General features: G+C 36.4%; 1 protein-coding gene and 1 long non-coding RNA gene across 5 annotated transcripts in view; one reads left to right on the top strand and one right to left on the bottom strand.

Moving 5' to 3' along the window:
• Nucleotides 1-12,359: 12,359 nt before the first annotated feature.
• Nucleotides 12,360-27,430, top strand: part of smad5 (SMAD family member 5) — a 30,998-nt gene continuing 15,927 nt past the window's right edge. The window contains exons 1-2 of one of the 4 annotated variants that reach the window (NM_131368.3): nt 12,360-12,509; nt 12,584-12,668. The gene's annotated coding sequence lies outside the window, so the exon portion shown is untranslated. Of the gene's footprint in view, nt 12,510-12,580; nt 12,669-27,430 lie in introns of all 4 variants that reach the window. The other 3 variants (XM_087280101.1, NM_001346309.1, XM_087280102.1) reach the window with 3 other exon arrangements.
• On the bottom strand, nt 12,371-27,037 carry LOC147833966 (uncharacterized). The gene is made up of 4 exons (XR_015507532.1): nt 22,630-27,037; nt 20,072-20,747; nt 15,918-18,284; nt 12,371-14,449 (listed from the first exon to the last, which is right to left on the bottom strand). It is a non-coding gene; the product is annotated as an uncharacterized LOC147833966 (long non-coding RNA).

The following is a 27,430-nucleotide window of genomic DNA, read 5'->3' as shown; positions in this document are numbered from 1 at the left end:
TATTAGATTGAGTTCTGGTGACTGTGGAGGCCTTTTGAGTTCAGTGAACTCATTGTCATGTTCAAGAAACCAGTCAGATGATTCGGGCTTTATGACATAGTGTGTTATCCTACTGGAAATAGCCATCAGAAGATGGGTACACTGTGGTCATAAAGGATTGGAAATGATAAGCAACAATACTCAGGTAGACATGATGCTCAATTGGCACTAATGGGCTCAATGTGTGCCAAGAAAATATCCCCCACACCATTACACCACCATCACCAGCCTGAACCGTTGATACAAGGCAGGATTCTTTTATGTTGTTAATGCCAAATTCTGACTCTACCATCAAAATATTGCATTAGAAACTGAGACTTATCAGCAGGCAAAGTTTTTCCAATCTTTTATTGTCTAGTTTTGGTGAGCCTACGCAAATTGTAGCCTCATTTTCCTGTTTTTAGCTAACAGGAGTGGCACCCGGTATGGTTCTGCTGCTGTAGCCCATCTGCCTCAAGGTTCGACGTGTTGTGCATTCAGAGATGCTCTTCTGCATACCTCGGTTGTAACGAGTGGTTATTTGAGTTATTGTTGCCTTTCTATCAGCTGGAACCAGTCTGGCCATTCTCCTCTGACATCTGGCATCAGCAAGGCATTTGCGCCCACAGAATATATATGGATATATGGATATTTTCTCTTTTTCTGACTATTCTCTGTAAACCCTAGAGATGGTTGTGCGTGAAAATCCCAGTAAATCAGCAGTTTCAGCAGATGCTCAGTTTGAACAGCAGCAGATCGTCTCGACCATGTCTGCATGCCTAAATGCAAAAATTTGCATTAACGAGCAGTTAGACTGGTGTAATAAAGTGGTTGCTGAGTGTATATTAAGAGGAAAAAATGCACAAAAACAAACACATCAATTTTAATGGGTGCTCAGACAAACAATACAAAGTACAAAAACATAATCAAAAAGGAGACAACACCATAGCTCAAAAAATACTAATTTAGTAAATTAAAAAGCCTAACACAAAGCTTGTAACATCAGTCTGATGAAGAGCCAGTGTACTCAAAATGTTACGTGTTAGCCTTTTTATTTAATAAATTGGTATTTTTAATTATATACATCCTAAAGGTACATTTCCAGGATTTTTTTAATCAAGAGTATATTTTTGTATACTCTAAACTTTTATTTGAGCTTCATAGAGTGTTTTCTAAAATATATATATATATATATAAGTATTATTATTATTATTATTATTATTATTATTATTATTATTATTATTATCATCATGAAGATGACTTAGTGAACCATTAACAGACCAGGACAAACTTATTTTTCATTTTTGGACCAGACTGAAAGAACCGACAACCAAGGTACACGTGTGAACATTCTTTTTCTAGACAGCACCTAATTGGGCAAAAATCAGCATAGTGCAGGATGAGTCATCAATATTTTCTTCTGTTTTTTTTCTCTTTTTTTAGATGAAAAGGCTGATGCAAATATCTGACAATGAAAGGTTTTTGTAGTTTTACATATAGGCTATACTGTAGGGTAGGTCATTACCATAAACCCAACTATAAAAGCTATAAAACCTTTATCTTAATTTCATGAGGTCTTAAATGTTGTTACACCTATTTCATTTACAATTAAAGGTTTGTTGGATTTATTATCCACATTCTGCATTTTTTTCTCCGATAATCCAAACAGACGTGCAATTTTTGGATCTCAACCAACCGCTGGTCTTTGAAAAGAGCTTCCGCATGACTTTACATGGAAAGATGCCTGTTGTTTAAACCTGCCATTTGACTTTACTGTGCTTGTTATATTGCCGTGTAAACTCAGGAAGCGTTTGAGGATGGTAAACAGAGCTTCAGTTCCCTGCCGCGGGATGTCTCAAGCTGCCCAACAGTGCTGGAGTAGGAAACATATGTGCGCTGTATCCTTTCTCAGCTGGCAGCCTCGACCAAACATTCCAACAGGCTTTTTGCTCCCGGAGCGAGACACTGGCACACTGTTTAGTGGCACAGAGCTTTAGTGTTGGCTAACATACAAGTTAAGTTGTCACAGTGTACAGTATCGCAACCAGTGGTCAGTTTGCTGCAACATATTAAATATATCCTCATCTCCTTTTAGAAACAGCTGCTCAACTCTATGCTTAACCACACGTTTGAGTCAATTATGCCACTGCACGGAAGCAAATGTCAAGTCTAATCCACTTACATCTGAATTAAATTCAGGGTTGCACAGCAGGATGCCTGGGACCTTCATAAATAATCTGATGTCTGTTTTGCTTTAGTATATTTACTATTCTGACTTCCCACATTTAAATCAGGTAACCAGGTTTGGAAAAAAAAACGTTGTTAAGTTTGGCAATTTCATGGATGATTTATGGTTCTGTGTGTTTTAGGGTGAACTGCATAAATAAAGTATTGGAAAGGTGTTCCTATTACACCTACACACGGCTACTATTGAGATATCTCTCATTTCAAATGTGAAACACATGTCCAGATGTTAATGTTTCACTCTCTGTGTGTCAAAAGTTGGCTTCATGTGGTCACATGTCCAATAGCTTAAAATATTTAGATTATACTCTATATTATTAAGTTAACTAGTTTTTGCTTGTAATTGTATCTGACAAAGCAATGAGTCTTATTACATTAGATAGTATACTGTTACGTTACATGTAAACATATATCTGTAATTACTTTGAGCTGACAGTGAGGTGGCAAGGACAAAGTTTGGTGTCAATATGCAAAGAAAATGTTTCAGAAATGAAGCCACAGTTTTAGTTTCACAAATTCATCTGTGTTATAGATGACCTATCAGGCTCATGTTTTAGAAGATGCCCCTAGAGTGTGTATGTGAAGTTTCAGCTCCATGCTACACAAATAATGTTTGTAACTTTGTAAATTCCCCTTTAGGCTTTGATCCAAATTGTGCTGCTTTGGCTTTAAATTCAAACGAGACTGTCCTGTTTTTAAAAGAGGGCGAAGCTACAAATGCCTATGTGTCAGCATAGTGGCTGTGGCTCAATTCCAAAAATGCAGAGAATAGACTCATGTTCTTGTGGAGACCATTCTAGCCAAGTTACCTCAGAAAAACGAACTTGGGAGACCGCGAGAACAGAGAACATGTCCTGTGAGAAATGAAATGCTGTATTCTTCCTGATGGTCACAAGAGCTTCACGCATTTTAATGAAAAGTGATTTAAACATTACAACATTCCTACAATGATTTAATGTTTTTTCCCTTTTCACAATATAAACTATAAAAACCTTACAAATATATGTTGCACAATACAAACAACTCATTCATTCTCCTTCAGCTTAGTCCCTTGATTCATCAGGGTTCGCCATAGCGGAATGAACCTCCAACTAATCCAGCATATGTTTACCCAGCGGATGCCATTCCAGCTGCAACCCAGTACTGGGAAACATCCACACACACTCATTTACACACATACACAATGGACAATTTAGTTTATTCAATTCACCTAGCGCATGTGTTTGGACTGGAGGAAACCCACGTCAACATAGAGAGAACATGCATACACCACACAGAAATGCCAACTGACCCAGCCAGTACTTGAACCAGCGACCTTCTTGCTGTGAGGCAACAGTGCTTACCACTGAGCCTCCATGTTGAATTAAAACTAATTTTCATTTAGGGAAACTGCTGAGACAAATAAGTTATATCTCTGAACTTGAATAAGAAACCTATATAAAATGCTGTGCTCTTCACTTTCTTTATTCAGCTACAATGATTTCTGGGTCTTTTCGAGCAAGTTTTGCGCTCAAGTCTGCATCCACGCTGCACGCATCCTCAATATCAAGAATACATCCGGGAACTTTCCGCATCCTCTGTTCTTGCGGTCTTGAGTTTTGGAACTGAACTTTGGCAGTTGATGATGACATAACATGAGAACACGAGAATGCAAGAACGGTGATTGAGAAACAGCCAGTGGCAGATTCAAAAACAAAACTAATGGCCTATGCTAATGAGGGAGAGATCATTATTAATGTGCAGGGCTTCCCCCTCTGATGACATGTACAAAGGGAGAATGTCAGTCCAAGTGTTTCTGTTTTTATTCAATTCAGTTCAAGTTTATATACTGTAGCGCTTTTGTAGATTGCGTCAAAGCCGTTTTTATGAAGTGTGAAAATAATATTTTTTTACCATTAGAAGCTGGTTATATTCACACACTCTTGCCACACAACTGTGTTTAAACCTCTTAAAAAGTGATTTTTGCATAACAGGTCCCCCTTTAATAAGAAGGTTTATGTGTGCATGGTCTAAAGAAAATGATTAGCATATTTGAAAAAGGGTAAGTCATGGAATGACTGTAAAATGTAGTTTATTTCTTAACTAATTTTGAGAGGGTCACATGCTCACGATTGATCATGGCTGGTCCTGCATCAGCTTTACATATTGCGCCAGTCAAATGAAGACTAACTCACTATAAACAACCAGTGTTTCTCACTACAGTCATATTTATCTTGTAATGCCCCCTTCCAGGCTCACTTCTCCCCTTCTCTTGTTAGGGTGGCACGGCGGCCCAGTGATTAGCACTGTTGCCTCATTGCAAGAACGGCAGTGGTTTGAGCCCTCACCAGGCCAGTCTGCATTTTTGTGCGGAGTTTACAGGTTCTCCCTGTGCTTGTGTGGGTTTTCCCCGGGTGCTCTGGTTTCCTCCCACTGTCCAAAGACATAAAATACAAGTAAATTTTCTAATCCTAAGTGGCATCATAAGACAAACTCTTAGACAGCTACATCTCTCAGCTATTCCTAACACATTTGCAAGCAGGGGAGTTCTCGAGACCTACCTGAGCTCAAACTCCCCTCTCGCCCTTCAAACCTGAGGGAGCTCCGGGCTCGATATTCTGAGAGCAGAGCTCTCTCCCAGGACAGCATGCCAAACACACTTTATTATCAATCATCAGCTAAGTATGAACTCTTGAAAAATAAATTAGCTAAGCTATGTGCTGCAAAAGTTACTGACATAAATTTGAACGAAAATCTGGACTGTTGGTGACTTTGAGTTTGAGATTATAAATTTGCTATTTAAAGTTGAGACTAAACTCTGTCTGTGCCAAATTCCAAAATACACAGTAGGTTTATGGCCCCTAGTTAGTCTTGACCCTGCATTTACCTCTTAACCTTGCACACTTAAACCTACCCAGACCACTAAACTTGCCCTAATGTTAACTGTATCCCACCTAAATTGGAACAAATGGGTTTCACGATACAATGTGAACTTGAGTGCACTGTGCATAGCTAAATACACTTTCAAGAGTGATGTGTACTTTGTCCTAATCAAGATTACTTATTTATCTTTCATTAAAAAAAACACTTTAATGTAACAACCACACAAACATAATCAGTAGACTCTACTAGATGTGTCCAACCAAGAACTAAGTCTGCAAAAGCATCAGTGCTGAGCAACTTGCGTCTTGATTGGAAAAATGCACAATGAAGTCAGGGCTTACATTCAAACATAAATGGAATCCAGGGCAGTCATTTCATGCTAGTCATAAGTTTCACATTAAATTTTTGTATTGCATGCAGCTGTTCTCTTTTAGCCCAAGTGATGGAGTGCGTTCTCATTGATGGAGAGGCTTACAGTAACAGAAAGCACTCGGCTTTAGTGTCTGTTCAAAAAGGCAGTGAGATAAAAGAGACAAACTGTTTAGATTTGCGAAACTGAAATGAATAAGTCCTTCTTCTGCGCTTGCAGACAGACAGACACAGATGTTTGGGGATCTGGATGGATGACTTTGACAACACGCATGACCTGCTCTACACATGTTGCCCTCTGATTTGGCCTTTTGCTGTGTGGGCTTGACCCACAATAGCTCCCTTTATATCACATGCAGGACACCCAGTGAGAACAGATTGTAGAACCAGGTTTCCAGTATCCATAAAACTCACAGCTTGTGAAAGCATGAAGCCTGTATGAACAAAATCTGGGGGAATCAAAGGGGGAGGCACAAAGTAAAACAGGAAGAGAAATTAAACTTAATCGCCTTCAACTGCACCAAAAAATATCAACACACTCTACTCAGGAAGAGTAATTGTTCATTTAATAATAAACTTACTGACCTCTGACCTCATTGTTTGTTACTTCAGGTGTCTTCAGCCAATATTGCCAATATATATGTATTGTATTGTATATTGTATGTGCTGTTTAAAACAAATAACAAAACAATGGAAATGTTTAACGATATGGCACATCGATTTCATACATTTGGAGAGAATGTAAAGAATAAAAGTGACTGGGAAATAATTTTTCAAAGGGAAAGACTGACCCCTTGTGTTTACTTCAGGAAGTGTGTCTCTGTGTTCTGAATTTAACGGAAGGGGGGAGAAAAGAGAGAGCAGATCTCTTTCATTTATTCAATTTCCTTCGGTTTAGTGCCTTTATTTATCAGGGGTCGCCACAGTGGAATGAACCACCAACTTTCCCTGCATATGTTTTACACAGCGGATGTCCTTCTAGCTGCAACATTGTACTGGGAAACACCCACCCACACATTCAGACACATACACTGATCTCTATTTAGTTGATTACAGTTTTTCTCAGTCACTTTACATTTATCAGATCAGAATTGAAATTTGCAAAACAGTAAGTAAGTGCATTTCTCAAGACATTGTGTACAAATAGTAAAACACCATGGATTACCCACAAAAGCTCTTTTGCTCAAAATCCTTAGTTTACCTCTCAAAACTAAATTTCTGTGTCAATGAAGATGTCAGTGCTGTCAGAATGACAAGTCCTGCTGTCATTAGATGAGACAGTCAAATTGATTAGTCATGTTGTCAGTATAACACTACTCTGGAGGGCTGCAGTTCTGATGTAAATTATGGCTGTTTTTCCTTTTGCTGTTTGTACTGTAATTTGTTGACAGATCATGTCGTTTTGAGAAAGGAAAAGACACAGTACTGAGAAAAAGCACAGAGAAAAAACAAAACAAAGGGAGAAATGTTAACATAGGACAATCTTCAAGATGCACCTTCATTAGAAAAAATCAAGTCACCAGGGAGAAATGTTCCAATTGTAGACAGATTTGTAAAAAGAAGTCTAATGGACATGTATAGGAAAATACATTATGACTAAATATTATGACAATATGTAAACATTTTTCATGTAAAGTCTTATGTCATGAGCAAACGACTACAGTTTTTCTCAGACGCTTTGGTACATTTCTCAGATCAGAGTTGAAATGTGCACAACAGTAAGTGATTTTCTCTTGTTTTGAAGCATGAATAAAATGTTTTGGGGGAGTAACTACACTCAAAAAAATAAGCCATTGGTTGAACGCAATTTATTGGAGGGCAGGATTTCTATCCAATAAATTTGTTTAGCACCAACTGAAAAAAAAAAATTTACACAACTAAATGCAATTGAGATGGTGAGACATTTATCAAAAAAAAGTTTAAATAAATTTGTATTTTATTTAACGTAAACTCAAAGGTGTGATAATATCATGTATTTCTATTATGTGTTGTACATTTCAAAGTCTCTTAGTTTTATTTGAAGTTATCCTAAATGAACTAAAAGAGTGTTTTAAAGCCTATTTCATGAGTTACATATACAGTTGGTTGAGATTGATCTTAGAACTAATTTTAAAACAGTTATTGCTCACAGAGCAAAGCAACAAACTGCATTTTTGCTAATTAAGCTGAAAAAAGCATGGGTTCTTCTTCTAGGTGGTAATCACAAAACTCGAAGCATTACATGAAACTCTTCTACATCTTCAAACTAAAGTAAAGAATAAACTCTAACAAGTCTATTAGTCTATTAGCAAGTCTAAGTTTATTAACTTTAACACATAAGATTACTTTTATTGTCAACATTTCACTTTCTTAATTCAATCCCATGCAAAGCATGCTGGGACCTACAACTCCCTTAACTAGATAGCTGGACCAACACAATTTCTTCATATTGTTCCAACGCAAAACGCTTAAGTTAACTTAATGGTTTACAAATTTAAATTGACTGAACAAATTATTTGCCAAAGAAATGACAAAAATTGTGTTGTTTCAGCTCATTTTAAACAGGTGGTTTGAACAAACAGCAGAAATATTTTTTTCAGTGTACATTTTGCAGACATTAAATAGAGTTCTATAGTTCCAGCAAAACGTTTTGAGATTTGAATGTTAAGATGTTGAGAAAAACTGTGAAACACAATTCCTTAAATTTATTTTGTATTTAATTAAATAAATTTTATTTATAACTTATTTAATTACATTTTTATTTGTTTATTTAGCTGACAATACATAGGAAATATTCCATTAAAATAACACATTCAAATATTTGTCAACAATTATAATATAACAATTTAGGACATGTAGCTTTCTAACACTAATGCACATACTTTTATTAGGCTATCTGGCACAGATCTGGTGACATAGTGGCTTAGTGGTTAGCACTGTCACCTCATTGCAAGACGATTGCTGGTTTGAGTACCAGTTGGCATTTCTATAATTCTTATTTTTTAGGGGTTTGTCACCATTTTTTAGGGGTTTGCCACAGCCATATCACCCTGCAGCCCAAGACCGGTTACTCACTGAAGCTAAGCAGGGCTGAGCCTGGTTAGTACCTGGATGGGAGACCACTAGGGAACAGTAGGTTGCTGTTGGAAGTGGTGTTAGTGAGGCCAGCAGGGGGCGCTCAACCTGTGGTCTGCGTCAGTCCTAATGCCTCAGTAAAAGTGAAGGGGACACTACACTGTCAGTGGGCGCCGTCTTTCGGATGAGACGTTAAACCGAGGTCCTGACTCTCTGTGGCCATTAAAAATCACATGGCACTTCTCGTGAAAGAGCAGAGGTGTAACCCCGGTGTCCTGGCCAAAGTCCCTCTATCGGCCCTTACGATCATGGGCTCCCAATCATCCTCATCCACCGAATTGCCTCAATCACTGTCTCTCCACTCCACCAATAGCTGGTGTGTGGTGAGCGCACTGGCGCCGTTGTCCTGTGGCTGCCGTCGCATCATCCAAGTGGATGCTGCACACTGGTGGTGGTGTGGAGAGACCCCCCTCATGATTGTAAAGCGCTTTGGGTGTATGGCCATACACAATAAATGCGCTATATAAATACACATTACATTACATTACCATTATTGTGATAGGAAAGACAGTGAAGGACAGCATTATGAGATATCAGCATAGGACCTCAAGCCAGGAATCAAACTTAGGTCACCGTGTGCATCTTAATGTTATGTGTTGGCGCATTTAACCACTAGGCTATTGGCACCGACACAACTTAGTATTTATGTATGGAGTTTGTATGTTCTCCGTGTGCGTTCCCTCCAGGTTCTCCGGTTTCCCCACAGTCCAAAGACATGCGGTATAAGTGAACTTACAGTTTTTCTCAGTGGCTTTGGTGCATTTCTCACAACACTGTTTACATTTGCACAACAGGTCATGCATTTCTCAAAACAATTAGTCATCTGTGCACATCATAGTAGCAGTTTCTCATTCCTTCCAACAAATTGCAGATGCTTTTGGACATGCATAAATTGCTTTCATACAACTCTGCTGTTCATAGCATTATTATTTGCTGATGTCAGGTGAGTCAAAATTAACTAATCTTGTAAATGCTAAATAGTCATTCCATATAAAACTAATAATCCTTATTTCATTACTCAAGTCATAACATACAAAAATGTTGAACTAGTTGTCAAAATCTGTCAAGCTAATTTTATAAAAAATCTTTAATTCTTTTTTTTCCTCAAAATGTCTTCTAAATTTAACAATTTCATGAATGATTTACAGACCTGTGTATGTTGTAGGTTTAGTTCCAATATGTACTGCAATATTGTTTACAGTTGTGCACAGCTCTACCTAAAGGAAGTTTTTGTTTGTTGTAAATAAGACTGTGTTTGTTCTTTTGCACAATGCTGTGAATAAATTAGAATTGCAAAGAGCATAAAAACATACATATTCAGTGTCTTGTACTCAGACACCTCACTAAATGCAGTGATGTCTAAATTTACTGTAGTTTTCAAACGGCTGTGCCAATAGTATTAGTGCTGTCTTTAGAATTTTCAGCACGTGTCACCAAAATCGGACTTTTCTGCATTTTAAAAAATGTAGAGAAAACTGTCATGATGAAACCATGGCAAAGCCATTTGACTATCTTGTTCATAAACAACGGTGTTGGGACTTTTCATCTTGATGACACTGACACTGTCATTGACATGAATACTTGCTTTTGAGGAATGAGCTCTCCATTTTGAGCAAGTGGCACGCTTTTGCAGGTTATCAGCAAGGTTTTGCAGATTATTGTTTTGAGAAATGCATGAACTGTTGTGCAAATGTAAACAGTGTTGTGAGAAATGCACCAAAGCCACTGAGAAAAACTGATAAGAAATGCCCGTCTGAAGTGAACAATAAGCTAATTATTCAGAGATCTAAACTTATTGTTTTGAAAAATAAAAATTTCAATCCAGAATTGAACCAAAGCAATAGAGAAAAACTGTCATTCAATAAGCACAGACATCCAATAAAAATAAATAAATAAATAAAAACAACAGACATAGATAGATAGATAGATAGATAGATAGATAGATAGATAGATAGATAGATAGATAGATAGATAGATAGATAGATAGATAGATAGATAGATAGATAGATAGATAGATAGATAGATAGATAGATAGATAGATTTATTAGAAAAATACACAGACTTTGCTAAAGGGCCTACAGAAGCTGTGACTCTTTTCTTTCAGGACATGTGCTTTACAGAAAGCCAGAGCAGAGCAAATACACATGTGGGATCATAGCCAGTAAACAGAATCAAAATACCCAGATGAACGCGAATCATGTGAATTTGGATACAATTTTACCCCGTGGCACATTCAGGACAATAATAACCCTGCATGTGCATTTGACAATCTCCTGCACAATATCGGGACCAGTCAACCAAGTCAACGCAGCGTCACAATAATATAGAGTGAAAATTACGTATATTTTTACAAAGCTCCAAGCGTTACCTCCGATATTTCCTCAGGTAGACGGTCGGATGGACAGAGGGTCGGATAGACACAGACAGACAGACAGACAGACAGACAGACAGACAGACAGACAGACAGACAGACAGACAGACAGACAGACAGACAGACAGACAGATAGATAGATAGATAGATAGATAGATAGATAGTTCTCTACAGCGATTATTAATGATTTTGCTTGTCTAATAACGCAGATGAGCAAACTAATGAATTTGAATACTGGCTCGTTTGTGAGCGCGAGTAAGTAAGCAGCGCGTAACTCTCTCTCCATTGGCTGCTGTACTAGTGAAGTTTTAAAAGCCAGACAGAGTGGAGCCAAGCATCGTGACGTCACGTGACCGTAGCACAACTTCAAGACGGCTCGGGAAAAACATGGTGACCAAAGGTATCCTTCCGCCATTAAATCTACAGGCCTACATCTAGTATATTCGCTCACAAATAAGGCTTCCTCCTATAATTTAATTATTATTATTAATACAGCCAAAATTACATTATGTGAAAAATAATAGTATTCAAAACATATTTCGTTCGGTTTTAATGATTACCATTACCATAACAATATCCAAAGTTACCAAGCACCTTATTCAATTTAAATAATAAATATAAAAAAATATATAATAATAAACTGACAGATAGATTTGAATAGATTTAGATACACATAAATACACATTATGTAGGCTGTATAAATAAATTATTTTAATCTTAATGTAATGAGTTTTGCTTCTGACAATGACAACAGCAATGGACTGTATATTACCAAATGGATGAATGAATGACCAGAGAGACAAAGATAGGACAAATGAGGATTAATATTTTACACATAATAATAATAATAATGATAATAATAATAATAATAATAATAATAATAATAATAATAATAACAACAACAAATCATTTTATAATAAATATGAATTACACTTTCATATTCATTACAGATATGGGGTGTATAAATTACATATTTTAATAATAAGATAATGTAATGATATCTCTTGCTGAGATTACCAAAACCTTATAAACAAACAAACAAACAACAAACAAACAAATTAAGAATGAATGAATAAATGAATGAACAGATAGATCAAAAAATAACAAATGAGGATTAAAATTAATAATACACAATATACAAATAAAAATAACAACAAAAACAACAATAATAAACTAAACACTGCTATAGTACCAAAAATATAGGTTTTATTTATATCTAACAGTTATTTTCGCCTCTCATCTAATTAGAACAGACATTTACTCTTATTATATACACTAAGATAGTCCATTTATCACACACATCTTTTGATCAAATGCATCTGCAGTCACTCGAGCTGCTAACAGAAGAAGAGTGGTAGGTTGTCAAATGGGCGGATGGATATGCACTAATGCACTTCGCCTCCAGCCTGTTTGACGCCAGGAGGGTGAGAGACGAGGGAAAGAGAGGCAGGAAAAAAGGAAAAAAACTCCTTCATGTCGGTGTCTGTAAAACAGAGCAAAGGTCGACAGAGTCTACAGCATTTCTTGAAAGGTATGTAACCTAATGATAATACATCTAACCGATAAAGACGCTTCAGCGGTCACTTATCAACTTTATTCCAGCAGGGATGGTGGCTTTTCCGCAGGGAGGTGTTGAGAAGTGATTGAAAAAGTTTCCTTGCTGTTTTTTTCTCCTTTTTGTGTGAATGAGGTGAGGAAAACACGTGAACAAAGTGTATTTACATTTTCCTAAAGCAACTTGTAAGATATTTAAAATCAGTTGCAGAGCCTTGTTTGGAAGCTGTATTGGTTATTTGGGTTTAATTAAACCACAAACTGCAAATCTAAACTGCTAACTGGCTATGTAGCACCTGGGCTAGCACAAAGTTTTAACACAATAGAGAAAACCTAAAATGTTTGAAAGTATATGTTTTTGTAATTTAAGAAAGTTACGCTAACGAGTAATGTTATCAAAAGGAAATGCGTTTTTGACTTAAAAAGCAATGTTTTTAACTTAATCATACAAAGTTGAGGCTAATGTAACGTTAGCTTAGCTTCAGTCCTCGTTTATAAGCCAATAAAGTTGTGCGGTTTGATGTTAAATTGTTCATACTTAAGTACTAAACCTCGGGCGGATGAAATGTACAACTCCTGTGTTTTAATAATAATTGGTTTATAGTTAAAGAAAGTGACTGTTCACATTCTTGTGAGGAGAGATGTGCGTGTCGTGGCGTGTCTTACTGGCTGTGTCTCAAACCCTAGTGTGCTGCCCAGTCAGACAGCGTTTATGGATGCAAAAACTTATTGTTATGTTTTGGCTAGAATCTTCTAAAGGTGCATTTGGCGGCCAAAAGATGCTGTCTAGATACGCAACTCACACGGGATTTAAGGGGAGGTCGTTGTGTGTGTTTGATTTAAACCCCTAGATGGATGTCCGAACGGTCCATCTGATGGCTAAAGTTTGTTTTAACCTTTTGTTTGTTAACATATTGTGTTTGTGCCTGTTAGATGAGGTTTTAAACATAGATCCATGTGTGCAGTTTTTGGGAATATTTTAGCATTCTCTTTAGTTTTCCAAGCATTGATCAACCAGTTGTGTTGGACAAAGAGTGGTAAAGAGGAGATGTGTTTTTTGTTTATTCAAGTGGTCCAAGAGTTGTTTATTACAGTTCTTGTGAAGTGTTGTAAATCATTGTAGATTGAGAGCCACAAAAGGACCTGTGCTACCTAGCATTGATGCACTGACATGCTTGCTTTTTAGAAAGCATGTCTGTCCTTTTAGTAGAAACTCGTTTGAAAAGCAGCAGCTTGTTTTTGACCTTGATGCAGGGAGATTTAGATTCGGTCAGCTTGTACCATGTTATCAGAGACTGAGCGCCTTCAAAGAACAGCATTACCTTGTTACTGGCTTTCATTCATCACATAATAAGATTATGATGATTTGTCACAGAGTAATGCCACTTGGTTGCAATAAAACTATGCTTGCAGTTGTTTTTCAGCAGTTTTATAATTTATCTGTGAAATACCACATGCATTCCATCTCATCGTTGACTTTGATGTTGAAAGCATGAATGTGTCACTTTCTTTTAGGCGGGGTAGAAATTAAACAGTCTAGACCATGATTTACAAAATACAAGACACCAACTAAATTGCAATAGTTTGTATGCACCAAAAAACAAACAAACATTGGAATATTTATTTGGAACAAGAATCATTTGATGACAAATTACAAGTTAACTGTGGAGCCCCAAAGTACTAATTGATTTTCAATTTAAATCTGTATAATCTGTCTATTTATTAAACTAGGTTTTGCACATTTGTCCACACTTTTAATCAATTAAAATATATTTTTATATGATCGCTTATTTGATATATTTTAGTAAGTACTAGATTTTTATGTACTTAATGACAATTATTTCACCTATATTTTCACACAACTTATTAGAAACAAAGTATTTTATTTGCATTTAAAATGCTTTCCACGCATTTACACTAGGGATGTAACGGTATCAGAATTTCACGGTACGGTAATACCTCGGTATGAATGTCACGGTACGGTATTTATTGAATCATTTACAGGAAAAAACAAAACTTATGAAAATACTCCAAAAAAGTGCCAAAAGTGTCAATAACATACAAATTAGTCATCTATCTGTAAGCTTTGAAACAGGAACTTCAATTTTAATAACAAAAAATTATTAAACCATGTAAAAAAAATAAAGTTTCAATTTAGTATTGTTGAAAACTCATCACATTCAACATTTAATCACACTCAGCCCATCTACCCAGATGAGAGCTCTGCTAGTCGGACTTCTCATCAAGCATCTCCCGCTGGATCTAATCTCACTATATTTATTAAACGGTATATTTCATTTATCTTGTTGTCTTTATCTAACGACATATTCCCTGACTTTGGGCATTGGAATCTATTACTTGTTCTCAGGTAACGTGTTTGGGCTGAGCGCATAGATAAGTTAATGGTTAATGTAACCACGTACATTCTGTATATTGACTGATCGCTTGCCTTTATTTCCTATAATGTATAAACTTATTGTATGTTACACTTTTAAAATGGCCATTATCAATTATTAAAACTGATACTCAGCAAAAGAGAGGCTGTGTTTCGTATTTTCACTGAAATTGAAAGGAGGCAGTTGTTATCGGCTCCGTTTTGTTATAAATATCCACACAGTGAAAATAGGCAGTTCCTTAAATCATGTTTACATTTTATTGTTGAGAAAGTGAAACAACGAAGCCAGGGTGATGTGAATGAAGTTATAAAGTACACTGTTCCCTTTAAAGATTTACCCGTGTCCTCGGTATAGTCTGCTTTTCCATATCAAACTGAGAAGAAGAGACTGCAGCCTTGATCAAAACTTGCGAAGTCTGAACTTACACGGAAAGAATGCAGCACTGAACTGTGCGTGTTAGGCTACTTAATATTCAGGAAAAGCCCCAATCAGAGAGGCGAACGTCTGCAGCCCCGCCTCCGTTTTCAGACGTCTCCGTTTTCCATCATCCACAATGAGACGGAACAGCAGCGTTTCAGAATGAAAACAACCTCTCCTGCGTTTTCGAAACGCTCCGTTTTCGGCGCTCGAGAACTCTGGCGTAGTGTGGACGGTTGGCGTAACCGTAGCAAAACTTATGCGTTTTCAAACTAAAACGCATTAGTGTAAACGGGGCCTTAGAGTTTTCCAGCTCTTTTCATCCCCGCTTCTAGCAGCACACTCCATTTCCGCATTACTGGATCTGTAGCGACAACAGACCGCAAGGGATGATGGTCAAGCATGGGCTGATGGGAACAGTAGTTTTCGCTACCTCCCGTTCGCTTCAATCGCCTGAGCAAATTTTCTCAGAAGACCTATAGTTTTACCGAGTCATGCGACTTCGGTAATATCGAAAAAAATTAATATTGCGGTATGACGGTATTTACAATACCGTTACATCCCTAATTTACACACATTTGTATAGATGTATTGCAGCCACCAAAATCTGATGTCTCACCTTGACAAATACATACAGTTGAAATCAGAATTAATAAACCTCCTTTTGATTTAGATTTTTAAAATATTTCTTAAATGATGTTTAACAGGGCAAGGACATTTTCACAATATGTCATAATATATATTTTTCTCTGGAAAAAGTCTTATTTGTTTTATTTTGGCTAGAATAAAAGCAGTTTTTATTTTTTTTAAATACATTTTAAGGTAAAAATTAATAGCCCCTTTAAGCTATATATATATTATTTTCTATAGTCTACAGAACAAACCATCGTTATTCAATAACTTGCCTAATTACTCTAACCTGCCTAGTTAACCTAATTAACCGAGTTATGGTTTTAAATGTCACTTTAAGCTGTATAGAAGTGTCTTGAAAAATAACTTGTTGAATATTATTTACTGTCATCACGGCAAAGATTAAAGAAATCAGTTATTAGAAATGAGTTGACAACTTATGTTCAGAAATGTGTTGAGCATTGTCTTCGTTGAACAGAAGTTTAATAAGCTAATAATTAATGAGCTAATAATTCAGGGGGGCTAAAAATTCTGACTTCAACTGTATACTGTAACTTTCAGAGCTTTGTTTGTTTTTAAGGTTAAAAGATATTTTCTCTCTAGATGGAATTTTTAATGGTTAGCTGTACGCTTTAATATTTGGCTGAAATTTGGCAAAAACTCATATTTTACCTCTGCAGTCATTTTTAAGTCTGTTCCTCACACCTAGTTTTTGCAACAGCAGATTTCATTTCCATTGAGGCTTTCTGAATATCTGCCAACGTGTAACATCTGTCATGTAGATGTTCATGTTAGCACTCACATCTGTTGTCAATCTCGAGCTTCAACCTGATCCTGAATAATATCGATTGAAATGAATGTGCTGTGCTAAATATGTATACCGTCAGAAAACTTTGTGGTGTCCGAGTAAAGGAGAACAATGGGGTGGAAATTGTTTATGTACAGCATGAAGAAGGTCTTTCCCTATTTGTGTCGATGATGTAAGACCCCAGGGATGAAGAGACTGGATGGTGTCAAGCAATTAAACAACCCCCCTCTGAACGACTGCATCTTTGTCTTGGATGGGTGTGACGGGTCTCTTCCATATTTAGAAAAAGATAAATTGTCTTGTTCTGGGCCTACTTTTCCGATTATGATTGTAAGTCTGTGCTTCTTTCAAGCTTTTAAATGTCACTAAAATGTTAGATGGCTCATTCAATCTGGCTATTATTCCTAATTCTATGCGTAATTTGATCTTAAGGATAATGCATGGGCTGAAACCCACTAGAGGCATTGCGACTGCATGACAGTTCTTGTAATAAATCAATTGATCCAGCAGGGAGTAAAAGCACCTCTTTCTTGGTCTGGAGCTCTATTAGTGTCAAAATGTAACTCCATTATGATTTAGAAAGCTGATTTTGTGTGTAATTTTACAAATGGCACTGCTTTTAAATGTATATCTTAATTAAAAAGCAGCATTAAGATGCACATCTTCTGATAATGTTGTTGTGATTGAGATTAGCATCTAAACATTATTTTCATTTTAAATCATAAACCACGTTGAATGTCAACTTTCATTTTATGGGCATATTAGCCTTACTCCAAAAAGATTATTGTTTTTTTAAATCAAAAAGCCTCATCATGAATTAAGAGCATCGAGTAAAAGCATTAAGTGCAAGGCTTTTGCGACTGCTAGAAAAATCAATATGGGTAATGCTTTCTTTGCTTCTCATTTTGCAAATGGAGCAGCTGAGTGTAGAGGCAGGATGGAGATAGGGAAGTGTGTGTTTGTGTATTGAGCTCTTATATTGCTGATCTGAGTCCTGTACTTCCTATTGTTAAAGCTTTGCTATCATCAGTCCCTCAACCATAAAGACTGAATGTGCTGGTTACAAGCTGATTGCTTGTTTCTGCTGATAAGCAAGGTGTTTTGGAGTGTGCCCTCCCATTGTATACAATCACTGGATGATTGTAAGATTTCAGGTTGTTGTTGCCATTCAAAATGTTTGCCAGTAGCTGTTTCCAACAAAAAAATCTGAATTTATAATGCTTGCTGAAGTTAGAAGAATGCTTTAAACATACTAAGTACTGTTTCTTTCTGGGGAGCCTAATGCATTTATGATTAAGCTAAAATGTTTTTAATTTGCTGTAGTTCCTTTTTTCTCCATTATAAATGTGATATTCCGCAGAATGAAAAAAGATGCATACACCAATTTCTCATGTTATTTTGAGTTTGGAGGAAGGTGTCTGAATTTTAGGACAGTTATGCTAGATCATTTGTCTCAAACTCGATCCCTGGAGGGCTGTAGCTCTTGACTGTTTTGCTCCAACTAGGCTTGGGCGATATTTCGGTATTATGGTATACCGCGAGATCTAAAAATAGCAACGGTGTCAGTTTCAATACCGTTATACCGTCATAAAATATTAAATATCCTTTATTTAATGCCTACAAAAACGTATGTGTGGTTGTCATCACGGGACAGTGTGGAGGAGATAGAGAGAGGAAGAGGGAGGGGGAGAGGGAGAGGTGACGTGACGTGTCGCGCTTCAAAGTGTCCTGCAGTTTGGCAGTTTCGACTGAACAGAAGGGAGACGTGGTTAATATGAACGACAGGTCTGCATTAGAGCTGAAGATCTTTGCCCGAACCCGGCGAGACCCGAAAAAATCCAAATCCCAGCATTAAAATCCATCCCTGCAAAGGTGAAACAAATGATGATGAAGTAGTAAAAAAAGCGAATTATTACGGCGGTCAAGCCAGTCACTAGCTCAGAAAGAGCGGCTATTCCAGCCGCAGGTATTTCGCGGTCGCTCATACACTGCGTATTACGGTAGAGCCCTAAACCGCAAGCTGACAGGTAAAAAGACGAGGCCGTTTGCTACAGTAAAACTGCTGTCATGGAAAATTAAATGGATGTTCCTGACTGGTAGAAGATGAACAAACAATCCAACCCAAAACTTGCAAAATCAGCCAGATCAGAACTCTGCATCTCGACCTGTAGCCGCAGGAAAGGGTGTTCAGCTGCTGGACCCCGTGAGCGCAGGACTGCGCTAAAGCCTGTGGATTTAATAATGTTCCTCCACAAACACACGTAGCCTAATCTTGGTGAGTAAAGGGTTTTTCAATTATAAATAAATATTAATTAAACCATATAATCATAATGTAGACAGAGTATACAGACTAATGGTGGCATTATTTTTTTAATATTCAGCTTCACCGCCGCCTTAATGCCAGATTGTGAAGAGAAGTTGAGAAACAAACCTTGCAGAGCCTTTATCTTAATTTCGTTACTGCCAAAATACCCGTCATCATTTAGAGTTTATTTTAATTTGATTTGTTAAGAAAGATTTTTTTTCATTGGTGTGTTGGCCAATTTAAAGGCTAAGTGCATGTACCTAGACCTATAGAGTGCTGAGATGTTACGATGTTACAGCTGTAGGACTTTTATTTCTTTGTTCCAACTTTCAAGTGGCATATAGCCTAGTCTACGTTTGTTACGAATAAATGATGTTAAAACATATAAATGACTCATTCTTGAAAAATTGCATTAGAGCTGTGTGCATGAGCACATTTGAATAATGTCGGGCTGTAAATGAGTTCGGGCTTTATAAAGCTGTCAATCAAACTGTACCTGTCGGACTCGGGACCTATCGGGTATAATTTTTATGGCCCGATTACAGCTCTGCATTCCCGCTGCAGTACCGCGGGAACCGGCCAGATTTCTTATGGTGTGGGAGTAAATTTCTGAATAAATCGCGGGAGAGATGTGTGTGTGTGTGAGAGAGAGAGAGAGAGAGAGGTGCTGTGCGTCTCTCTCTCTCTCTCTCTCTCTCTCTCTCTCTCTCTCTCTCTCTCTCTCTCTCTCTCTCTCTTTCTCTCTCTCTCTTTCTCTTTCTCTTTCTCTCTCTCTCTCTCTCTCTCTCTGACCGCGAGCCTAAGGTCGCATAGAAGCTATTCAGTTTCTGAATGGTTTAGGCTCAAGCCAACAGTTTGGTGACGCTGTCTGAGCCTTACGTCATAATTTTTTTTATTACGCCGGTAATACCGGAAACCGGGGTAAAATATGGAGGCGGTTTGACGGTATCAAAATTTGGATACCGCCCAAGCCTAGCTCCAACCCTAATCAAACAAAGCTGATCCAAATAATCAAGGTGTTCAAGACAACTAGAGACTATTAAGGGCGTACTCACACTATGTACAGTTGCCTCGAACCGGGAGAAAGCACGCTAGTCCCCCCTCAGCGTTTCCCTCGACGGTCCACAGTCACATTACAATCGGGCCTGGGCATGCTTATGTCATCGATGCTGCGCTGTTCAGTAAGCTCTCGCTCAGCACAGTGGAGATTTCTCTAATTATATCGCTTTTGTCCTTAGGGATGCGGTGACACGGTCATATATTTCGCCGAATAGATTCGCCACTTTTGACGCTCATAAACAATCATAAAGCCCTCGTTCTGCAGGAATTAGGAGATTTGCTGATGGTGCGCAGCTGTTGTGCAAGGAGGGGTTTGTGTATTTAATAAACTATGGCAGTTTGCGTTCACTAAACAGTAAAAATGACTAATAAATCCATATGAAACGGTCCATTAAAAGTCACGTCTCGCTGTCAGTTTTGGGCTTTGGGGCGTTTTGCACTCACACACAAGTGTACCACGCCAAAGCCCAAGTGATCCGCGCTCTTCCAACCGGGCCAGGGCCGGCCAAGTGAACCTGAGCTCGATTCAGCGTACTCACACTTCTCAAACGATCCGGGAAACGGGCCTGGGCACGGTACGGATAGCATAGTGTGAGAAGGCTTAGAACAGTGGTTCCCAACCTGGGGTCCGCGCCCCCCTAAGGGGGGCGCCAGAGTTCACAAGGGGGGCGCGGGAGAGGATAAGTGTTGAGGTAGAAAAAGGCATTAAAATGCTCCACTATTATATAGGGCTGTACAATTAATCGAAAATCCGATTTCGATTTCAAACGACTATAAAAAAAAATTAATCGAGATAAACGCTTATTGCATCATATACCGCCACCTTTCTAGTTGTACACGTGTTGCTCCTAAAAGCCCGAACGAGCGCGTGCTTATGTGTGTGTGCAGCAAGCACACTCAGTCAGAATCATGCGGCCGGTCAGCATTCGCTCATTCGCACTCTGAGACGAGCAGAGGAGCGCAGACATCTAAAGTCATTAACATGAGCTTTCTAATGGTCAAATAGGTGTCAAAACGCGGTGATTAGTGATTATTTATATTAACCCTCATTTGTGTAATAAACAAACGAGTTGAGAATCAAAAGACACGTGAAAGAGAAACCAAAGAGACAGCGAGAAATATTCCCACTGCCGCCTGTTTCTATGATTATTAATCAAACAACTAGAAAATCCCCCACTAGTCTTGACTGAAGGACTGCTGTAGCTAAAGTGTTTTTCTTACAGTGAAGATGCTTAAAGCACAGTTTGTTTAATATTTTTATTCTATTGTATTTATTTCTCTTTCCTGTGCAGAGTGGAAAATAACTGTATGTATACACTTGAAGTCAGAATTATTAGCCTTCCTAAATATTAGCAACCCTTTTCCTCCCAATTTCTGTTTCATGGAAAGAAGTTTTTTTTTTCCTGAACATACTAGTTTTAATATCTCATTTCTAATAACGGATTTCTTTTATCTTTGCTATGATGACAGTACATAATCTTTCACTAGGTATTTTTAAAAATACAAGCATTCAGATTAAAGTGCAGTTCAAAGGCTTAATTAGGGTAATAAGGCAAGTCGTTGTATAACAGTAGTCTCTTCTGCAGACAATCAAAAATATTTATTGCTTAAGGGGGCTAATAATATTGACCTTAAATATTTTAACCTGCTTTTATTCTAGCTAAAATAAAACAAATAAGCCTAGAAGAAAAAATATTATAGGAAATACTGTTAAAATTCCTTGCTGTTAAACATAATTTGGGAAATATTTATATTTAAAAAAAATTCTCAGCACTAATAATTTTGACTTTAACTGATAATCGTTTTGAATAATCATGATTACAATTTTACAATTATGACCAAAATAATCGTGGTTATGATTTTTCCCAAAATCGAGCAGCCCTACTATTATATATGTATTTTTAAGTACCATATATATATATATATATATATATATATATATATATATATATATATATATATATATATATATATATATATATATATATATATATATATCAATACATATGCTTAAAATTCCAACATAATAGTGAAAATAATAAATAAATAACTTTAAATAATTATTTAAATTTTGCTCACTCACGCAATGTGCTTGTCAACGTGTCGTAAAGGCAAAATCAAAACAAAATCGGCAGAGAAACGTAAATGCAGTGATTCTTCAGAGGCGAAGAAAAAGATTAAACAGTATGGCAAAGCCTACCTAAATTTTGGTTTTATTGAAGGCCAGGACAAGTTAAAACTGATTAATTTATAGTTTATATACATATTATATATTAATATTACACAAACACACACATACAGTATATATATATATATATATATATATATATATATATATATATATATACATATATATACATATATATACATATATATATATAAAGCATATGTGTGTGCGTGAGTGTGTATTTTAATGGTGGGGGGGCTCCAATGTTTGTATATGCCTATAGGGGGGGCCCCTAAGAAAAAGGTTGGGAACCACTGGCTTAGAAGGTGTGATTTGGAGGTAGGTGGAGCTAAACTCTGCAGAGCTGTGGCCCTCCAGCAATTGAGTTTGAGACCATTGGGCTAGATGATTCTGTGAGATAATTATATACAATCTGTAATAAACTAACTTTCATTAAGATTAGGTCTGAACAATGTATCATTTGAGAATCAATATTACAATGTGTGTATGTGCATGTCATATTGCATTACTAGATTATTTATTGAGGAACCAAGTGAGCATATTATTTTACATTTAATTAAGTTTTTGTTTTTTGAATACTGTTCAGGAAACCATAAAGCACTGTATTTTTTGTTTATTTTTGCTCTGTTGTATTTATATATGCTTGTAATATATTATATGCAGATGCAGATGCACTGCTTAGAAAAAGACTTGATCATCCCAGACTCCCAGTCGATCTAAATTAAACATTTCTAAATCGAGCTATTCAAACCATTTGCTAAAATTGTATGTATATCGCACTAAAACAAAATATGGAAATGTCAGATTTATCCAAAATAGCGCAGACCTAATAGAGATATTTAAGGATAATTAAAATGGAATCTGAGATGACTTAGATTGGAGCGCTATACTGTATAATCCTGTTATACAGTCTGTTGAGAATTACCTTTTTCATGTTGAATTTATTCTGTATATTAGTCTCCCTCATTGTTTATTCACATATCCTTTTATTGGATAAAAGTACACATTTTTAAAACGCTAATTCTTAATATGTAATGTGTCTGCATTTCCATTCATTCCTAAAATGTGAATAATAATTATCGGTTGGATCAGCTCTTAATCAGACTTGGAGCAGTTTATTTAAATGCATTAGTTTCAAGTCAGGTTTAACTTGGAATATGTGCTTCTCTGCAGAATATGTGGTGTAATATCAGTTGCCACATAAAATACTTATCTCTAGGTGTTTTAAAATGTACTGTACAAGAACACCCAGCTCACTTTTGAAGTACACACAGTTTTTAGGTAGGTTATTGCTTTAAGGATGTTTTTTAGATTTCAAAACAGGAACTGCGTCAGTGACAAACAGGGTGTGAAGTTTGCACCTGCCTTCTATGACATATGGAAACTTTTTCACCTAATAGTGAGCAATTTTGTTTTGACAACTGTGGTCTTTGTGATGGTCATTGCTTGAATTGAGGTTGATTGCAAACCACAGAATTTCTCCTTTTACAGTATTAAAAAATATATAAAAATGATTGTATTTTCATTTTAATATGCATTTTACTGATGCAAGTATTTAATACTAAACTTGATTTTTGAAGATTTAATTGATTTCATTTTATTTAGTTTATCCTAAAGACACTGTCTGCTGAGCTTCATAAAGTTTTGGTGTGCATTTAACAAATTATATTAAGGATCAGTGCAACGGCAGAGACTCAATGTTTAAATGGCATTATACTTTCATTTATCTGATGAGCTGCAAAGTATGATCTGTAATTTTGGTGAAAGACAGTGACCTATTAGTTAAGTCTTGTGCTTTTAATGCCAGGGCTCATTTTATAGCTCCTGCATCTGTTGCAGAAGCCTGAACAATATAGGAGCAGGATGATCTGGGCAGATTATCTATGAACAATTCCATGCAAGTGTCAACCTTGGCATGAAAAAAAATATTTTCACCAAAACCAAAAGTTTTTATGTGTAATTAATATTTTACCATACTTTTAAAGTTGTCTATGTCTCTGTCCATGTTTTCAAACAATTATTTTTTAATTACCAAAGTCTCACAAATGCCACTTTCACATCTTTTACATCCACAATGGAGAGGTGTCTCATTCATAATGAAACTTTTTCCTCATAAATGCAAAAATAAAATAAAATCAGTCATGTTCTTTATGTGGAGCCAACTCCTATCCCTATGATTAGCATTTTTTCCTTTGGGTTGTGCAGTTTAATTCACATAATATTCGATATATAAATCAATATTCACATTAAAAGTTTGTTGTAGACTGTAAACATGCAAACTTTTTTGGTCAGATCCGTAACACATGGTTATTCTTATTTAAAATCAGAAAAATATCAGTCTGTGAAATTTTTTTAGATCTCATAACACTGGTTAGTTGTTTTGGAATATATAAACACGTTTCAATAATATGTTAAAGGGCCATGAAACCCCCCTGTTTCAGCAGGGTGTTTTCACACTTCTACTTTGGAAAAAGGTCAAGAAAGTGGGCGTGTCCAGCTCTGTTTAGGGGGGAGTGTTGGAGGAGGGAAAGAGGGAAGGTGCATAAACATTTGCATAAAAATGGGAGTGTCGGTTTGGGCACTTGCTGATTTTCACAGAGACAAAACAAACACACAGACGCAGGAGGGAGAGACTGACTGTGTTTACATGGACATCAGTAATTGAATTATTTGAATTATTAAATGGTGGACTTTAACTGCAGTTTGGAACTTTCATTCAGGAATTTCATTTATGCCCCTTGTGACAAATTAAATATTTAATTCGAGGAATTGCTGAAAGCATGTATTTTTCATGCAATGTTTGTTACAGCACGGCAAATGAGAGGGAAAAAACTTCTGCATTTCTCTGTAACTTAGATGCACTTGGTCGGTATAGCATCAGAAAGCCGCATGTGTTATTCCTGTCATAAAATGCGGCAAAAATCCTATACGACTGAAACAGTTTGATTTGTAGTGTTTACGTGTTCAGATTTAGAGAGCAGCAATTACAGTGGATCTTTCAGTCCATAATATTTTAGTGATATTAATGTACTGTAAACTTTAGTAACTTCCTTTAGCAAATCCTTTGACTAAGGTCTGTCTTTAAACACTGAAAGAGTACTGCTGACGATACAAACTAACTTTGCCATCTGAATAAACAAACAAAGACCACTGGTCGCTCACTTACAAAATTGGTAGAGACAGGAAAATCAACACCAACTGGAGCCACGTCTTTTTATTAATAGAAGACAAGCAGTGAATCCGGATTTCATTATTTCCAGATGAGGAAACCTCTCGAGTAGAAAAAATTTCTTAGACACGTATTTCTGTTGCGCATCACGTGCACTGTAATCCACACGTGAGTCCAGCTGCTCTCTTATAGAGGGAAAATGAAAACAAAACCTTCACTGCAGCAATATATAAAAGCAACACTGACGACCCGGATGTCCAAACAATTTTTCTACCACTTTTTAGTGAAATATGTGTCCTAATATTGTTTTTAGCAACGTGGGACACGTATACGACTGTCAACAGCTCAAAAAATGTGTATTGGTGTTTCGTGACCCTTTAACACGTACTTTCTCCATGAATTGATGATTTGAGTTTTTACTGCAAATGTCACATCCATAATGCTGGAATTTCTCCTATATGCTATTTAGAGATCAACTGTTGCTCTTATTCACACATTTCATAAAATTACTGATCCTCTATTCTCACTTTGCATTGTGTAGTTTTGACAGAACGAACATCGCAATGGTCAGGGAGTGGGAAGTGCTTTGAATAGTAACATTTTGTCCCAAAGAGCCAATGTGCTGATGTTTGGCAGCTGAAGAGGTCAAGGGGAAGGGATGTGGCTACAGGAAGTGTCTTTTAGAGGTCTTGTATCCTTTCTATCCTGGTTACACTTGCAACTTTTTTCAGCAGCTGTACTCGACTCCCACTTGCTCTCGCCCAGGGAGATCCCAGGGTGGGGCAGCGGGAGGCTGTTGCTTACACATCCAAAACAATGACTCTGTTGTACTTCACCATAACACATGGCAGATGGGCGCATCCTAACAGTTATCTGCAGGACTTCAGATGTTTGTGTCTGTGAGTTGTTTTTATATAACTGAATAGGTAGCTTTTTGCACACATCCTTTGGACACTTTTTTTTGTCTTGTCTAAAAATATTAAATTATCATTGTGGGCACGTATGTTAAGGTTAAATTCTTGAGAAAGTAGTTCAATTGTATTACCCAAATTGGTTACAATCACAATTGTTTTAGATCACTATGAACTGCTAAATACTTGTAGATTAATTTTTTGGATTTTGATAATGATTTTTTACTTTTTCAGTTTTCAAATGTTTTAAATCATGTTTAAATGCACAAGGAAAAGCATGTAGCCTATATCTTAAAAAAACATGGCCGGAATGGTAAATCCAATAAAAAAATAATTTTATTATGTGGGGCAATGCCACTGAATTTGGCAAATTTTACCTGAATAAATCCAATATTCTTTAACCCTTAAACTGCTGCTCTACCTAATGGTTGACCATATTTTGAATATATTAAATAAAGCCGTTTAAAGAATGACTGTTTTAAATAATGGTTTACACACACAGCAATGTTGTTTTTTACAAAAAATCAAACAAACATAATCCTGTTGCACTACTGCACTTGATGTTGGTTTTATTGTAAAAAAAAAAAAACATTAAAAGAGAATCTGAAATATTTTATGGCATACTTAAAAAAAAAAAAAAAAAAGATTATTTAGTACTCAAATTTTTTTTTTTTAAATATGTTATTGGTCTTACACTTCATATTTTCCTTACACCTTTTCATAGTGTATTCATTTAGGTACTTTTACCATAAACCGACATATTAACCATGTGGTAGAGGTTGATATGTTAAAAATTATGTCATGTTGAAGTAAAAAATGTAAATGCATTTTTTTTTTTTGATAGGTCAGTTAAAGGGTTAGGGATACTGATAGAAAGATGTTCTAATACTATTGTACAGTACAAAATATTTTACACATTTATAATAATGATAAATAAAATCATTGAAACTTGCTTATAGAATAATAAGTTAAAATAAGAAAAATAAATTCCAACTGCTTTTTCAGAACAAAAATA

This window comes from Danio rerio, chromosome 14 (assembly GCF_052040795.2).
Source record: "Danio rerio strain M-AB ecotype USA chromosome 14, GRCz13ab, whole genome shotgun sequence".
NCBI lineage: Eukaryota > Metazoa > Chordata > Actinopteri > Cypriniformes > Danionidae > Danio > Danio rerio.
Note: the sequence above shows the minus strand (reverse complement) of the source record. Positions and strands in the feature narration are given on the sequence as shown.